The sequence below is a fragment of the Miniopterus schreibersii genome, assembly GCF_964146895.1.
Source record: "Miniopterus schreibersii genome assembly, chromosome: 6".
NCBI classification, from domain to species: Eukaryota; Metazoa; Chordata; class Mammalia; order Chiroptera; family Miniopteridae; genus Miniopterus; species Miniopterus schreibersii.
In genome coordinates this window covers 13,858,672-13,865,288 of record NC_138107.1, presented here as the reverse complement: position 1 = coordinate 13,865,288, position 6,617 = coordinate 13,858,672, and positions in this window count along the sequence as shown.

The following is a 6,617-nucleotide window of genomic DNA, read 5'->3' as shown; positions in this document are numbered from 1 at the left end:
CCAGGCACATGTGGAAGGCAACCAACTGATGTTCTTTCTCCCATCAATCTCCTTTCCCCTCTCTCTAAAATCTGTAAGCATATCCTTGGGTGAGGATTAAAATAATAATAAAATAAAATGTACTAACTCCATGTATCTATAAATACCTATCCACATTTTCTTCACATTTACTTAGATTCCACCAAGACATGGGTAACTAAAATTCAGATATAGGCTAATAAAGACAGGGCACACCTCTGAAATATTTTAAATTACTTTCTCATTAAAATTTCTTTTATGGTTTTAAAATTTTATATAAATTATATAAATAACCCCAAAGTCAGAAAACGCAGATGAAAAAAAACACCCCCCCCCCCCAATAGTTATATGAGGCGAGGCTATACTGTGGTAGCAAATTATCCCTCAAATCTCAGTGTTTAACACAACAAAGTTTTATTTCATTCTCATAGTACATGTTCAACTCAGGGTGGGGGTGATGCTCTGATCCACACAATCGCTTAGGCTGACAGGCTGTACCATCTGCAACACATGGCTTCCTCATTCGTCCACATCAAGGGAAAAGAGAGCATGGAAAGTTATTGTAACTACTCTTTCCCCAATGGACCTGGAAGTTATACAAAGTAATTCCATTCACATCCCATAGTGACTGGAAGTAGTCAGATGGCCCCCTTTCTGAAAGAAGGAAGGAAGTATCCTCTTCTTCCTGCCCAAAATGAGAAGACAACCAGATATCAGGGAGCCCTGGTAATGTGTGCTAGATCTCCTAATTGCACCAACCCAGAGATGACTAAAATAAAGTTCTCTGGACTATTTTGCATGGCAGTTTCACTTACATAGACTGTCAACCCTCTCTGACAGGCCTTTTATGCTACAAAGCTCACATATTCAAATCTCTGAACTCTGGTGTTTGTTTCACAGGATATATTATGAAATATATTCTAGACTGCTCAGAAACCTTGCATGTAACTCATATTGTCTGGTTTAGAGCCATCACTTTCTTAGACTGCTTTACTTTCTTTTACTTCCATCATCAACCCTGGTATTTCATTTTCTTTTCACAAAGAAATCACATTAAAAAAACTCTCTTTACCATAAGTAATGCAACCAAAAGAAAACAACAAAATTGGATTGAGATGTGGATTTGGCAAGGTTCATTCATTAGCTGAGTAACTCATTTCCTCACTATGGCTTCCCAGTATACAGGTAATCTCAATTCATGTTTCAAACAAAATTGGCTATCCATCTGTGAAGAGTAATTTTAGATTTTAATTTAACAGATAGGATTCATACATAAAATCTCTAGTAAACTAAATACAGAAATAAAAATCATTAAAGTGTTAAAATTTATATAGAATACTATATTAATAACCTTGATATGATTGTGGTCTCTTTAAGCCACAAAACCTAGAAGTCAGGAATTGGAAATTTGAATCCCCATGGGGAGCAAGCAGGTAATGTTAAGGTGTGAAGTAAGCTGCATATGAGAAAATCAACTAGTAAAAATTTTACTTCACTTTTATTGAGTTTTGATTCAGGCATCTGCCATTATACAAATATGTGAAATTGGATACATTTAAAATTCAATATATAAACATGTAAATTAGAAAATGGAAAATCTTTTATAATTAATTTTTTCTTCTGCCTTTGCTTTGGAATCAGAAACATGATTTTCTACCAATTTCAGATATGTGTTTCTAGTTGGTAGATGAAAACTGTTAAGCCATGTTTTATTTTGAAGAGTTTCACTGGTTAGGGTCAACCTTTTTTTGCATGTTTTTAACCATTCTTTTTCTTTGTGTGTTGTCTTCTTCTTGACTTTTGTATTTAGTAAGCAGGGCAGGTGTCCAGGAAAATCATGGCCATAGATTGGGCAGGTGGTGAATTACTCACACCCTCCACTCACTCACAGGTCTCTGTCATGCTGTGGACTTGTTACTGGTGTTGTTAGCTCTTGGTTCTTGAGTTCAGCAATGAAAGAATTCAGGGCCAAGAACTCTAGTGCAGGAGATTAAAGATGGCGGCGGACTGAGTGGAAGCTACACTGACACTCTCCCACGACCAAACTGGAATTACAACTAAAATATAGAAAACCATCCTGAATAATAAACTGCAACTGAAGATGAGCTGGAGAGCACCCTCATTACCAAGGAGGAAAAGCGGAGACCCCATAGAGACTGGTAGGAAGTGTGGAGGCATGAGATGGCTGGCTGGGCTCACACAGGCAACAGTCGAAGGTCCGAGGGGATATTTCAGCTGTGGGGGTTCCCACTGAGGACTCTGGGGCCTAAACCCCAGGCTGGGCTTCCCAGCCAAGAACACCAGAACTGAGAAAGTTGCCCACATAACATCTGGCTCTGAAAAGCAGCAGGGTTTCTATCTGTTAGGTAGAGACAGCTGGAAATGCAGGCACCCTCTTAAAAAGCCAATGCACAAAGTTTCCTGTGCAGCCACTCACCTTGGGCTCCAGCAGAGGGAGGGCAGAGGGGACTGGAGCTGTGTGAGGAGAATCTAGGGTTGTGGGCTCTGGAGATAGAGCTAAAAGGGCACCCCTCTGGATTCCTGTGCCGAGCCATTCCCCCAGACTGCAGAAGGCATCTTTCTCAGGCAAACATTTTGCTGCTTTTGCCTAGGGGGGAAGCAATTGTCCCACCCTGCTGGAAAACCTCTCCCCTGACCCTAAGGAGTTTCTTTCTTTTCTTTTCTTTTTAATATATCTTTATTGATTTCAGAGAGAGGAAGGGAGAGGGAGAAGGAGAGAGAGAAACATCAATGATGAGAGAGTCAATGACCGGCTGCAGCCCGCAACCCGGGCATGTGCCCTGACTGGAATCGAATCCCGATCTCCTGGATCCTAGGTCAACACTCAACCGCTGAGCCACGCCCGGCTGGGCAGGAGTTTCTACAGTCTGAGGCTCATTAAGAGAATCAGATTAGTCAGCCTGCAGGCAGGGCAAACCTCAGAGTGCTTTAAATCTTGCCTGAGCTGCTTCTGGACCTGGGCCTTGGAAAAGCAGACTTTGGTGTGCATCTTGGTCCTGTCCAACTGCACCCAGACCCAGCAAAGGAGACCTCAAGCTGAGGGTTGATCATAGCTCCTAACAGGGTACTCAGGGCCAGTCACAAACTGCGTCTGACATCGGCCTGCACCACAGAACCTCCAAAAAGAATGAGAGTCCTAGCATATATACCTAATACATAGAAACAAACCCAAACAGGCAGCCAAAATGGGGAGACAAAAAAAACAAGCCCCAAATGAAGGAACAAGAGAAGTCTCCAGAAAAAGAGCTAAACGAAATGAAGATAAGCAATCTATCAGATATAGAGTTCAGAATACTGATTGTAAGGATGCTCAACAGCATGAAAAAAGATATGGAAACTGAAGGAAATTAAGAATGACAGAGCAGAAATAAAGAAGATATTGGAAAGAATAAACAGCAGATTAGAGGAAGCTGAGGATCGGATCAGTGAATTAGAAAACAGGGTAGAAAAAATCACTATCAGAGATCCAAAAAGCAAAAACAATTAAAAAAATAGGAGGACAGTTTAAGGGGGCTGTGGGACAACATGAAATGTAACAGTATTTGCATTATAGGGCTGCCAGAGGAGGTCGAAAGTAAGCAAGGGTTAGAGAAACTGTTTGAAGAAATAATGGCAGAAAATTTCCCTAACCTGGTGAAGAAAAAAGTCACACAAGTTCAGGAGGCACAGAGAGTCCCAAGCAAGAAGAATCCAAAGAGGCCCACGCCCAGACACATCATAATTAAAATGCCAAGAATTCAAGACAAAGAGAGAATCTTAAAGGGAGCTAGAGAAAAGCAATCTGTTACCTACAAGGGAGCTCCTATAAGGCTGTCAGCTGATGTCTCATCAGAAACTCTACAGGCCAGAAGGGCATGGCATGAAGTACACAAGGTAATGCAAAACAAGGATCTGAAACCAAGACTACTCTATCCAGCAAAACTATCATTCAAGATAGAGGATGAAATAAAGAGCTTCCTAGACAACAACAAAAAAAGGCTAAAGGAGTTTATCACCACCAAACCAGCATTGCAGGAAATGTTAAAGGAACTGCTATAATTAGAAGTAGAAATAGAGAGAGAGAGAGAAACATATGCCTAAATAATTAAAATGGCAATAGGTATCTATCAATAATAATCTTAAATGTAAAATAAGTCTCTACAAGTTCAAGAAGATTGAAATATCAAGCATCTCAGATCACAATGGCATGAAATTAGAAATCAACTACAGTAAAAACACTCAAAAACATTCAAACACATGGAGGCTAAATAGCATGTTATTAAACAATGAATGGGTTACCAATAAGATCAAGAAAGAAATAAAAAATTTCCTGGAAACAAATGAAAATGAACACACAGCAACCCAAAATCTATAGGACACAGCAAAAGCAGTCCTAAGAGGAAAGTTCACAGCACTACAGGCCTACCTCAAAAAGCAAGATATCTAACCCTACAACTTAAAGAATTAGAGAGCTCCCCTGTGAAGCCGTCCAGACCAGGGCTTTTGTTTGCTGGAAGCTTTTTTATTACTGCTTCAATTTCATCAGTTGTTATTGGCCTATTCAGGTTTTCTGATTCTTCCTGATTCAGTTTTACATGACCTCACTCATACGTGGAATCTAATAAACGAAATAGACTGAGGAACAAAATCGATTCAGAGACAGAGGCATGGAACAGACTGGTGAATCTCAGTGAGAAGGTGGGGGTAGGGGAGTCGGTGGGGAGAAATTAATCAAAGAACTTATATGCATATATGCATAACCCATGGGCACAGGCAATAGTGTGGTAAAGGCCGGGGGGGGGGGTGCTGGGGATCAATGGGATATGGGGGGATATCTGTAATACTTTGAACAATAAAGATAAATTTAAAAAAAAAGAACTCTAGTGCAAGAGAAAGTTTATTTAGCATGCAAAATGAAAATACACTCAAAGAGACGATTCAAGTGGGCTGCTCAGAGAGCTGCCTTGGCCTTTTAGGAAAAAAGTCACAGAGGCAGAAGAAGTGAGCCAGGTGTACTGCTTGGACTCAGGAAACAAGTTACAAAGGCAAAAGAAGGGCCCTTGAAGACAGATTCAGGGGGTTAGCGTGGGACAAGTTACAACTGCCTGCTGCTCCCTTGGTTGCAAGTCTCCTGGGAACTTATACAGCTTAGGAGAAAGCAAGCAAAGTTATGCCCCTGAGGAAAGAAGTGGGGAGGGGAAGGCACAGGTGTGCTCCAGAAAGAGCATGCGCTGGCTCCTTTGTCTTAAGTGTTTTTATCTGTTTTCCAAAGGCCGGAATTTTAGGGCAGGTCTCAAGGGAGGATCTCAATAGAATATTCACCAGCTTTCCAGGTGTGTCCTTTAATATGCTCATGCATCAAAATGAGCCTATAGCCGCTAGCCAGTTTGGCTCAGTACTTAGAGCATTGGCCCACGGGCTGAAGGGTCCAAGGTTCAATTCCAGCCAAGGGCATGTACCGCAGTTGCAGGCTCGCCCTGGTTGGGGGCTCCTGCAGGAGGCAACCAATCAATGTATCTCTCTCACATCAATGTTTCTCTCTCTCCTCCTCTCTCTCTCTCTTCCACTCTCTCTGAAAAGCAATGAAGAAAAAATATCCTCAGATGAGGATTTAAAAAATTTTTAAAAATTCTCTGGTCAGTTTCACCTTCAAAGCATTTCACAGAAAAATGGACCTGGGCTGAGGCAGATCTGCCCCAGCACAGTCTGGAATGTGTAAGCTAAGACCTTGTGATTTATTTATTATCTGGCTATAAATTGTTCAGCCAACTTGTTCAGCTCTCTGTCTCAGTTTCCCGGTTCCACTTGCCAAAGAATTTTCCTAGCTTCTCACTATCCTGCCTCAGGCTCATCGTGGTGACTGACCTTCCTCATAACCCTAAGCGTTCTGGTTGAGAGATTGCAAGTGTATTCTGATGTGTGCTTTGGGTTGCATTCTCACCCCTTCCCACACTTTTCCATCCTCAATCTCATACTCTAGAAATCAGGCAAACTGGAAAAAAAAAGTAAACATGGTTATCGCTGGGCATCTATGGAGGCCAGGACTTCAGCGGTCGCTCTTGCTGAGGTGCTAACCTCTGACACACCTAATGTTTGGGAAGTTTTTTTATATTCCCATCATTTACAACCTTTTATTGTCCCCACCTAAATTAATAGGGTTGGGGCACAGGAGAAGAGCACAATTGCTCCCGAAAACCTCAAAGCCCACAGTGTCCTGAGGCCACGAACATCGCGGGAAGAACAGCCTTGCTCTGGCTCCTCCTTTCTCTCCCTCCAGGTCCATCCTCCCGCCCCCCCCAGGCCCTTGGGGTCACGTGGCCACCGGGGGAGGGGAAGTGGGCGGCTCAGCGGCCGCCATCTTGCGGCTCTGGAGGCGGAGCGTGTGGAGTGTAGGTCGCGCGCTTCAGTTCCCCTCCCCTAGCCCTTCCTCTAGCCGGCTTCCGCGCTCCTCCCCACTTCTGGCTCCTGTGGCCGCTCCCAGAGTGGAGAAGCGGGGAGCCCCAGAGGGCGGGGGTGTGTCCGGCGTGTGCTCACGCCCTCCAACCGCCTGCCGCGACCGCGGCGGCGCGCTCGGCGGGCCCCCCCCGGGCGGCGCAGGG